This window comes from Mauremys mutica, chromosome 15 (assembly GCF_020497125.1).
Source record: "Mauremys mutica isolate MM-2020 ecotype Southern chromosome 15, ASM2049712v1, whole genome shotgun sequence".
In the NCBI taxonomy this organism is placed as follows: domain Eukaryota; kingdom Metazoa; phylum Chordata; order Testudines; family Geoemydidae; genus Mauremys; species Mauremys mutica.
Window position 1 is genome coordinate 16,965,304 of NC_059086.1, and position 12,052 is coordinate 16,977,355.

At 46.5% G+C, this 12,052-nt stretch overlaps 1 long non-coding RNA gene across 1 annotated transcript; it reads left to right on the forward strand.

The window, feature by feature from the left end:
- Positions 1-2,926: 2,926 nt before the first annotated feature.
- LOC123350060 lies at positions 2,927-7,448 on the forward strand. Its single transcript, XR_006573703.1, has 3 exons — positions 2,927-2,975; positions 3,953-3,984; positions 7,178-7,448. It is a non-coding gene; the product is annotated as an uncharacterized LOC123350060 (long non-coding RNA).
- Positions 7,449-12,052: the final 4,604 nt, after the last annotated feature.

A 12,052-nucleotide genomic window follows, 5' to 3' on the forward strand; every position in this document is an offset into this window, starting at 1 on the left:
GTTAGTCTGTATCTGCAAAAAGAACAGGAGTACTTGTGGCACCTTAGAGACTAACAAATTTATTTGAGCATAAGCTTTCGTGGGCTACAGTCCACTTCATCGAATGCATAGACTGGAACATACAGCAAGAAGATATTTATACATACAGACAACATGAAAAGGTGGAAGTAGCCATACCAACTGTAAGAGGCCAATCAACTGAGATGAGCTTTCATCAGCAGGAGAAAAAAAACTTTTGACGTGATAATCAAGACGACCCATAGAAGGTGTGAGGATACTTAACACGGGGCCTCTCCTTTTGTCCCTCCAGGCCCACGAACATGATACAGTTCTGCAGTGACCTAAAATCCTACTTTCGCCGTCTCCAACTCAAAGAATATTTCCAACACACCTCTGAACAACATACTAATCCACAGAATCCTTCCTACCAACACTACAAAAAGAAGGATTCTGCATTGACTCCTCCTGAAGGTCAAAACAACAGACTGGACTTCTACATACATTGCTTCCGTCGACGTGCACAGGCTTAAATTGTAGAAAAGCAGCATCGCTTGCCCCATAAACTCAGCCATGCTGAACACAATGCCATCAACAGCCTCAGGAACAACTCTGACATCATAATAAAAAAGGCTGACAAAAGATGTGCTGTCATCATCACGAATAAGTTGGAATATGAACAAGAGGCTGCTAGGCAGCTCTCTAACTCCACATTCTACAGGCCATTATCCTATGATCCCACTGATGATTACCAAAAGAAACTACACCATCTGCTCAAGAAAATCCCTGACAAAGCACAGGAACAGATCTGAACAGACACATGCCTAGAACCCCGACCAGGGGTATTCTATTTGCTACCCAAGATCCATAAACCTGGAAATCCTGGACGCCCCATCATCTCAAGCATTGGCACCCTAATGGCAGGATTGTCTGGCTATGTGGACTCTCTCCTCAGGCCCTATGCTACCAGCACTCCCAGCTATCTTCGAGACACCACTGACTTCATGAGGAAACTACAATCCATCGGTAATCTTCCAGAAAACACTATCCTAGCCACTATGGATGTAGAAGCCTGGCACACCAACATCCCACACAAAAATGGACTACAAGCCATCAGGAATAGTATCCCTGATAATGTCATGACAAACCTGGTGGTTGAACTTTGTGACTTTGTCCTCACCCACAACTATTTCACATGTGGGGCAATATATATCTTCAAGTCAGTGGCACTGCTATGAGTACCCGCATGGCCCCACAGTATGCCAACATTTTTATGGCTGACTTAGAATAACACTTCCTTAGCTCTCGTCCCCTAATGCCCCAACTTTACTTGCACTACATTAATGACATCTTCATCATCTAGAACCATGGAAAAAAAGCCTTTGAGGAATTCCACCATGATTTTAACAATTTCCATCCCACCATCAACCTCAGCCTAAACCAATCCACACAAGCGGATCATTTCCTAGACACTACTGCGCTAGTAAGCAATGGTCACATAAACACCACCCTATACCGGAAACCTACTGACTGCTATACTTACCTACATGCCTCCAGCTTCCATCCAGGACACAGCACATGATCCATTGTCTACAGCCAAGCTCTAAGATACAACCGCATTTGCTCCAATCCCTCAGAGACAAACACCTACAAGATCTCTATTGAGCATTCTGAAAACTACAATACTCACCTGCTGAAGTGAAAAAACAGATTGACAGAGCCAGAAGATTACCCAGAAGTCACCTACTACAGGACAGGCCCAACAAAGAAAATAACAGAACACCACTAGCTGTCACCTTCAGCCCCCAACTAAAACCTCTCCAGCGCATCATCAAAGATCTACAACCTATCCTGAAAGATGATCCCTCACTCTCACAGATCTTGGGAGACAGACCTGTCCTCACTTACAGGCAGCCCCCCAACCTGAAGCAAATACTCATCAGCAACCGCACACCATACAACATAAACACTAACCCAGGAACCTATCCTTGCAACAAAGCCCGATGCCAACTCTGTCCACATATCTATTCAATTGACACCATCATAGGACCTAATCACATCAGCCAAACTATCAGGGGCTCATTCACCTGCACATCTACCAATGTGATATATGCCATCATGTGCCAGCAATGCCCCTCTGCCATGTACATTGACCAAACCAGACAGTCTCTATGCAAAAGAATAAATGGACACAAATCTGATATCAGTAATCATAACATTCAAAAACCAGTGGGAGAACACTTCAACCTCTCTAACCATTCAGTGACAGACATGAAGGTGGCAATTTTGCAACAAAAAAACTTCAAAAACAGACTCCAATGGGAGACTGCTGAACTTGAATTAATATGCAAATTAGATATAATTAACTTGTTTGAACAGGGACTGGGAATGGTTGGGTCATTACACTAATTGAATCTATTTCCCCATGTTAAGTATCCTCACACCTTCTATGGGTCATCTTGATTATCACTTCAAAAGTTTTTTTCTCCTGCTGATGATAGCTCATCTCAGTTGATTGGCCTCTTACAGTTGGCTTGGCTACTTCCACCTTTTCATGTTCTCTGTATGTATAAATATCTTCTTGCTGTATGTTCCAGTCTATGCATCTGATGAAGTGGGCTGTAGCCCATGAAAGCTTGTGCTCAAATAGATTTGTTAGTCTCTAAAGTGCCACAAGTACTCCTATCTTTATTAAACTTTCTCTTCATAAATGGTGAAGTCGCTACCTTCCCTGATTATTCAGAAGTAGGGTTTGCTGCTTTTCCACTGAGTGTGAGCTGAATGGAGACATAAGGTCCTAGTAGGAGAACCAGCCATGGGAAGAAATCTACTCACAGCTGGATTTCTGAGAACTGACTGTTACACCAAGGTGGCACACAGAGAGCACACGGCATCACTGATACCCCCTGTCCTTATTACTCCCCACAGGGAACGAGTCCAGCGTGACACCAGCAACTCTGCTGAAAATCATTTTGAATGTAAGAGCTTTTGGAGAGTATTGGGGTTACTGGGGTCACCAGCACATGAGGGAGAAAGGTGGGGGCTGGGAGTAAGTGTTAATTGGTGGGGGATGGACAGATCCCAGATCAGACTGTCTGGACATAAGTTAGAACAACAAACTGCCTGTGATCAAAGTGAATGAGGAGAAAAAGTTCTCAGACTCCCAGGACTTGTGCATCTGAGTCCCTGAGGTTCCTTTGTCCCACCCTTTGCCTGTAATCCCCAGTCCTGCATTGCCATGGCTTAGGGGACTGCGGCAAATTGTTACTACTTCCCAAACTGGGGAAAGCTCCCATTGGAAAGTGTTCCACTCCCTTCTCTGGGAGCTGGGTGCAAGAGTGCCTCATATGCATAATTTAGATGCCTCATGCTCCTGGTCTCTTCTTTGAGCTGGGCTCTCTGGCTCTCCCACGATGCACCACATTCTCCCCTCTTGGTGATGAGAAGTAGTACATCTTGGGAGTCCCTGCTTGCAGTGCATCATGAGAGATGAAGCTGAACCAGCTAATCCAGCCTGTAGAGGAGAATATGAGCATGAGTCAACTGAACTACAAGTCTCATGGGGAACCATGCTAGTATTCTGAGCCAGAATATTTCTGGGTTTGGGCAAAATAGTTCAGTTTTGGGGCACTCATTTTTTTGAACAAAATTTTGAAATTTTCTGCCGAAAGCCACCTCTGTTTGTGACAAAATAGCTCTGTGGAAAACTCAGACAGTTAATTTCCACTGAACATCTTCAACAGCCACATTAAATCCTTCTGTTCCTGTATCCCCTGTATCCTGTATCCCTGATCAGGGCCAGGCTCCATTGTGCTCAGTGCTGCCTACAGGGGAATCCTGCCCTGGCTGGGGGAGAGGCGGGAGCTGTGAAGTTATAATTCATGCTCAACGAGGTGCCTTCCCTTAAAGGCATTTACACCCAAGTGACAATGTGTAACTGTCATTCTCTCCCCAGATGCCACTGTGAATTGGGTGGGAAGCATCAGGGTGAGTCTCAGTTTTTATTAACAACAAAGTGAAGTGATAGAAAAGAGCGATTGGTTTGCCTGTTCCAGCTCAGCAGCGACCCCTGGGCTTGGAACATGGATTTACTCAGGATTCCCAGGCTTCAGGTTGTGTCTGTTACCTTGGTCTCACTGCTGCTGCCCCAGATCTCCACACAGGAGCAGGTAGCTGCCTCCCATAAGTGGTCATAAGAATGGTCTCCCACATCTACTGTTACCCTGGCCAGTCAGCCCCTTCCCCCCATGGACACACAGACACACATCCAGGCAAGAGGAAAACATCCTTCCCAAACTCCGCAGTGCAGAGATAGGGGAGAAACCCCCACGGCCTGAAAATCTATCAGCTATAGAGAGGCTTTCAGCCCCCTCTGCGGTCAGACATATAACCAAAGCAGAGTTTTCAAGGGTAAAAGTCCCCATTAAAATTCCTGGGAACTGGACATTCCAATCCCCCAGGCAGGTTTGAAAACCTCCTTCGAAATGTTACTCAAGTGGGAATCAATTCTAGTGAGACAGATCCTATAAGTGAAGCCCCAGAACCACTTGCTGGTAACCCTCCCAGCATGGGCTTCCCAAAGGGGAAGGAAGACAAGAAAGGGGTGAAATCCTGGGAGGTTCCCATTGACTTCAGTGGGGACAGGATTTCCCCCAATGGGTCTCCATGCGATGTAGGTGTCAGTGGGGTGTATACGGTCTCACACTGTTAGCAGCGGCTGTGCGGTGGTGCACACACCCAGGGTACCATGTTAGTGGCAGGGAAATCTGCTAACACAGAGCTTCCTTTCCCCAACTGCTTCCTGATGATAATTATTTGTCCATACTCCAGCTGATACTGGCAGTGAATAATAACCGTGGATTTTTATTTCTCCTCCTCTAAAGATCCATGGGAGGAGTTTGGCTCACTCATGTTCTGTCCTCATATTATTATTTTTAATATGTAACATTTTATTGAGTGTTTAAAGCAGAGTCACAAAGGGAGGAGCTGTGCGCTGCTCTCATGGAGGGGTAGCTGGTCTCCTCGGAGTTAAGGTTGAGTTAGCATCCCGTTATGAGTCTGATTTTCACACACACCACCACAGATCTATTCCAGCAGTTATGAAATTTGATAACCACCTCACATGACTGTGTAGATCTTGTCCTGAAAATTTGGGGCAAAGAACTCAAGTGATCACAGAGAGATGGAGTCTCATTCACTTTTCAGATATTTTCCTAGTATTACTTTGGCTGTTCTTATACTAACAAATGCTGATGTATCCTTTAGAGCTTTTAGTAAATGACTAAAGTAAGTAGGACAGGGTACCACTTGCAGAGATATTTATGACTCCTGTGAATTCAGAAGCTGGTTTAATCCTATCAAAATTATATATATAGGTTTCCCTTTAAGCCAAGCAGTTAGTCAATATTCTGGGTCTTGTGCATAGTTACACTGAGAGGAGAAAGTGATGACAGAGTCAGGTATGTTTGTTGATGCAACCTCATTTATTTACATAACATCTAAAAAGTCCTGTTTCCCTGAACACAACAGGAACCAAACAACAGGAGGCACTTGCTTTGATCCCAGATTCAAGCCTCTTTCCAGCCAGTACTCTGCCCAAAAGCTCTCGCTCACTCGCTCACTCACTCTCTCGCGCTCAGCTTTCAGGGTCCTGCTCCAAGTGTTCTTCTGGCTATGTCAGCCTCTCTTATTGCTTCCTCTGGTTGCTTCTGAGATGTTTCTGCTGCTTTTCTCACACAGCATGACCCTGAGGAACCCTAATCACATGGCCCTGCCATGCTCAGGCTTTTCTGTGGTCTACTTCTTGGGCAGTGGTTTTCCATTGCTTCAGCTGAAACCAAATAAAAAAACATTTAGTGGTTCCCTTATTTAGCTTGAAAAGAAGATGGTTATCACAGCCCATAGGTCAAAAACACGCTTGTTGGGAGCCACTCAATCTCCAACATAATAAAATAATAAAAGGTGCTTGAAACCATTATAAGTATTGCCATTAATAACATCAATCATTAAGATACCAAACTGGACAGGAAAAAACGACACTACCTGCATCACAGACGAATCCTTCTTTCAGATAAGATAAGCTGTGAAAAAGGCTAATGCAGTCCTAGGATGCATCAGGTGAGGTATTTCCAGTAGAGACAGGGAAATGTTAGTACCATTGTACAAGGCACTGGTGAGACCTCATCTGGAATGCTGTGTGCAATTCTGATCTCCCAAGTTTAAGAAAGATGAATTCAAACTGCAGGGCTGGCTCCAGGCACCAGCGCAGCAAGAAGGTGCTTGGGGCAGCCAATGAAAAGGGGCGGCACATCTGGCTGTTTGGCGGCAATTCGGTGGTGGGTCCCTCAGTCCCTCTCGGAGGGACTGATCTGCTGCCAAATTGCCACCGAAGAATGAAGCGGTGGTGGTAGAGCTGCTGCCGAAGTGCCACTGATCACGCCTTTTTTTTTTCTTGCCTCTTGGGGCAGCAAAACCGCTGGAGCCGGCCCTGTCAAACTGGAACAGCTGCAGAGAACCCACCTTATGAGAGAAGACTCAAAAAGCCTGGCTTGTTTAGCCTAACCAAACACAGGCTGAGGGGAGATATGATTGCTCTCTATAAATACATCAACAGGATAAATACCAGGGAGGGAGAGGGATTATTTATGGGAAGCAAATGTGAATACAAGAACAATGGATATAAACTAGCCATCAACAAGTTTAGGCTTGAAATTAGATGAAAGTTTCTAACCATCAGAGGAGAGGGTGCGTGAGGTTCTGTGGAATGCAGTATGCAGGAGGTCAGACTAGAGGATCATGGTGGTCCCTCCTGACCTTAAAGTCTATGAGTCTATAAGAGCCCATCACAGGGAGAACCTGGCACTACCTCGATGGGGCTGGCATGGAGAGAGGGAGAAGGGCTCCTCTGCCCAGCTGGGAGGTGTCAGGGCTAAGCCCAGCTGTCCTAACTCAGGGGCAGAAAAAGGCCAGACCAAGGCTGGGGAGGGGGAAATCTGAGCTGCCTGCCTCAGAGGGGTTGATGTAGGAAGTGAGGCCATTGGTGTTTCCCAGCCTCAATGCCCATTAGAACAGCTCCTGGTGTACGTACAGCGGTGCTCTAGGGCGGACATTTTCTGGCTTCATTTCTCTGGCTTCAGGCTGGTTTAGCAGAAAAGTAACATTACTGGGTTTTATCTCAAAGCATCCATTACCACCAAGAGGAGAGACACCAACATATGCGAACATCTCTCTGCAGCGGGACAAATATCATTAATGCTCCACTTGCTGAAATGCAGGACTCGTCAGTGCGCAGCCACATCACAGAACCTCCAAAGGGGCCATACAGCAAGGAAGTGGGAGATCTTCTCTGGGACCACAGCAGGACAATGCACAGCACCCAAAGTGCTGTAGGACGTTGGAATATTCTCAGGGCAAATGCTGCCTGTTTGCCTTTTGGAAAAAAAACGTTTTTTCTGAATAAAATTGGAAAAATACCCAAACTCTGTATTCCTACCCTCTGACTCTTTATATTGACAGTTCAGCTACCAAGACCTCTCAGCTCTGTTCAGAGATTCCATTGCCAACCCAAAGTGTACAAAAATCATGAGGCAGCCACCCCAAATTCCCAAGATTTCCTTAAAAATTCATGAGATTTTTTTTAAAATTCTGCATTTTGCTTGCATCTATTTGACTTCTGGTGTTTGACCTTTTGGAGGTCAGGTTTTCCAGGTGTTCTTTGCAACCAGGAGGGCCAGAAACTTACTCATTTCAACAAAACCCAAGATTCTCACGTAATCCCAGCACCTCAGCAGCTGGTCTTTAGAAAAGCAGTGAGTGTTATTAGATGTGCTGTGAATGATGAGAACTGACAACAGCGTCAGGGTCCCCTTTGAATTTGCATGTCTGTTTTATGTCATGTAGGTTTGTAGGGATGTGATGAAATATAAATGTCAAGCAAAAAGTATTAGTCACAAGCTATAGCTCTGTGAAACTTTGTTAGCCTCCTCCGTAGACTGCAATCATGTGGATGCAAGAGACCATCATGTCAGTATTTGGCTCCCTGGAAAGCAGTCACTGCATGAAGCAATTACATTGCTTTGGTGTCTGGATCTGAGCTGATGTTTGGCAGGAATTCTAGACGGATGGCCAGGTTTCTAAGTGCCAGCACCCAGGAGCTGATAAAAACTCGCAGTTGAGTACAATAATTGGCTGCTGCTGGTTCCTGGATGCTTTGGAAAATCTAACCACTGCATTTAGGTGCCTGAGAGCCGAACTCTGGAAAATCTGGCTGTGTTGTGAGCTTTGAAATGAGCTGGTACAATCACACCTGAGTGATGTCTCTGGATCATGCTGCAGAAACTGGTCAATTTGGGAATCTTTCCCTCTTGTACCTTTGTTTTGTGTTCCTAGTTCAAGCTCTTTGAACCATTGTGAGTGTGTTTAACTATCCAGAGAAGCACTTTTCTGCAGGGCTTTGAGCTCCCTGGCACATTTCCATAGCAACTCGGGGCAGCTTTCAACTTTCAGGTAATTAAGAAAATTAATTGTGTCTTGGGAAAAAGCATCATCTTCTTTCTGATCGGAGTCTTCTGCTGCAGGTTCATGCAGATGAGAACCCACCTCCTTCCCTCCTCCCTCTCAGTTGGCTTTTCTTTAGCTTTGCCACCTCACAGCACTCAAAAATCAGAAGTCAGGCCACCCAAATCATGAGATTGCCTTAAAAAACAAGGGACTTTCAGAAATAATCAGTATCGGGTTTTATATTTGCTTCCTGATGTTGGAGCCTTTAAAGTTTTATCTACACAGTGATGCTCAGGAACATTAATCCGAATTAACTAAAGGTATGAATTGAAAGTGGATTGGTTAAACTGCATTAAATTCCTGTGTGGACACTCTTACTCAGAATTAAACTCTTAATTCAACTGGTAGCTAAACTCACTTCCAAAGTGAACTAAGCTGTGAGTGGGAGAGTGAAGAGGGGTCTGGGGAGATACTATTGAGCAGCTCAAAGCAGGATGTTAAGGAGACACCATTGCTCAGTGCTGCACAATAGGCCCCTGCTGTAATAGGTAATTCCTGTAACCTTCTTAGGGCTTGGCTACACTGGAGAGTTGCAGCGCTGGTGGTGGGTTTACAGCACTGCAATTTACTCCCCGTCCACACTTGCAAGGCACATACAGCGCTGCATCTCCCTGGTTGCAGCGCTGGCTGTACTCCACCTCGGCCTCGGGTATAACTATTGCAGCGCTGGTGATGCAGCGCTGCTCCGCCAGTGTGGCCACCAACATTGCTGTAATTGGCCTCCAGCAGAATTTTCCCATAGTGCTTTTAACTAAAGAACTCTCTTTGTTTTGTTATGATGCCTCTTTTTTTTTGTTGTGAACTCGGGGCTCCCGGAGCTGCTTATCTTAAAAACAAACACAGCTCCTGTTTGCTGTGAATGAGGCAGGCAGGGGGATGAATGTCTACAGCTAGTGTTTGCTTGAGGAGAGAAACAGCACGGCGGGGAGTGGGAGGGGGGGAAAGGGAGTCCGTCGGAGCAGCTGCTTATCTGGTCTGCAGATTTAAGAGTGAATGAGGCATCGGGGAAATGGTCAGAATTTGCTAGGCAGGGAGCTGGCACAGTGTTGGCTCCAAAAATCCACTCTCTCTCTCTCTCTCTTTCTCTCTCTCCCTCCCCCATGCTCCCTGTCATACTCCACCCCACCCCCCTCTTTTGAAAAGCATGTTGCAGCCACTTGAATGCTGGGATAGCTGCCCATAATGCACCACTCCCAACACCGTTGCAAATGCTGCAAATGTGGCCACACTGCAGCGCTGGTAGCTGTCAGTGTGGCCACACTCCAGTGCTTTCTCTACACAGCTGTACGAAGACAGCTGTAACTCCCAGCACTGCACATCTGCAAGTGCAGCCAAGCCCTTAGTTTCCCCCTCCCTTCCCCGGACGGCGATGCTGTCAGTCACTCTGCCCTGTGCCTGTAGAGCTCTGCTCACTCCCAGCCAGAGCCATGCCGAGCTCTGTCAGATTTTAGACCCCATGAACTGCCCCAGCCAGGCAGCCCAGCCCAGCCCAGCTCCTTCCTTCTGAGAATGGGCTTATGGTTAAGGCACCAGCATGGGACTTCTGGTAGCCAGGGATCGAATTCCCGGCTCAGCTACATGTAAGGAGACTTTTGGTTCCCTACTAAAACTCGGTGGGGATTTTTTGGTTGTGTAGCTCCCAGTAGCAAGCAGAAGGGTCAATGGGAAATCAGGACCCTGAGACTTACAATCCCCAGGGGCAATGGACAGATGCCAGTGCTCCAGGTCATGCTGATTAACAGGGCAGGCAGGCTAATGAGGGAGTGAGCACACCAGGGGGTCCCATCCTCCATATGAGCTGCAGCTACCTGGGCCAGAGTGGGGCAGAGCTAAGGAGAGAGCAAGGAGCCATGGGCAGTGGGTGACAAAGGGCTTGGGGAGGCTAGCCCCGGCCAGCCCACCCCTTCTGCCCCCATTACCCTGCTGGAGCCCAGAAGTCTCCCCTTCAGCCCCAGGCTGCCTGAGCACCGGCCCTCAACCCAAGCCCCGGAGCGGCAGGAAGGCAGGCAGCTGGGCACGGCCCCCACTGTTGCCGGCAGCTGGGCACTGGGAAATCAGAGTGTTAGTCACTCTGAAAAGTGGTGTGGTGCAGTAAATGACCAGAATGGGATTTGTCCTTAGAGACCTGGGTCCTAGGCAGAGCCGTAACTAGGAATTTTAGCACCTGGGGTGAGCATGGCCCCTACTTCAGATTTTTTGGTTGCGCCCCCAACCCAGACAGGCTGGGTGGCCTGCTGAGGTGAGTCAGGAGGTGGACGTAGTGCTCCCTCCTTTAGCCCAACCACACGAGGCTGGCCTGACCGACCCCTGAGGCACAAAGATTTACATGTCATCTCTGTTTCTGCCCCTTTTTCCGCCCCCCGCAGCTTTGTGCCCTGGGTGGCCATCCCACTCGCTCTGCCCTGGTTATGGCCCTGGTCCTAGATCTCTCTCTCTCTCTCTCTCTCTTTCTCATTTTTAGTCCTTTTTGCCATGCCACGTTTTTTGTCATCAAATTAAAACTCGGCAGCTTCCGACAAATTTAACGCTACTGTTTTTAAGTATATTTTATATGCCACGCGTTAACCTAAAATTGGTACTCTTGGAATTCCCATTATAAAGCCATGATATATTTAAATGTGGGCCATATCTGTGACTGGATCTTTCTGCTAGAAGAATATAGACAAGTGAGACCTTCCCCAGGAAAAAAATCACTAAAACAACCATTTTTCAATGGCATATCGTACTTTCCAGAACCTCAAAATGTACAATCAATACGCCAAACAGTCCATCACTAACTAAAGATTTTAACCCAAGTTTTGTTTCAATAAAACTTACTCAAAACACACAATATTCACCAGACTTTCCACTGTCAAAACACCAGTATCTTTAACACAACCCTAGCTATGGTGTAACTACCACCCTAATCCAGACAGATTCCAGCCCCTGGTTATCTTTTGCCTCCATGGCCAATGGTGTCAGTTCTATACTCTGACAAGACATGAAACTTGCCATTGTACAAGGTGGGAAGAAGGATCTTGGGGCTAATGCCCAGGGCTTGGTGGGTTCCTGGGTTCTATTCCCAGCTGTGGCACTGACTCACAGTATGAGCTTTGATACTGTCTGGGTGCCTCAGTTTGCCTCTCTAAAATCAGGGCAAATAACATCTGTGTGCTTCATAAAGGCATTAATAACCAGCACAAATCTGAAATAAGACATGGAAATGGCAACAAACCCGTGTGTGCACAGACCCAGTGTCTGACTCTACAATAACAAAGCAGCATGTGCAGCACCCAAAAGAAAACCACAACCTAAACAAGCCAGTGTACAAAAAAAGCAACATTATTGGTGGGGGAAACAGCACTAATACCCAGAATTGGACACAGTCCAGTTCCAAGGAGAGCAGGACAATGACCTCCCATATCTCATGTATGACACTTCTGTTAATCCCCAGAATGACATTAGCCTTTTTTGTGACCGCATCACATTGTTGACTCACATTCAAATTGTGATCCAC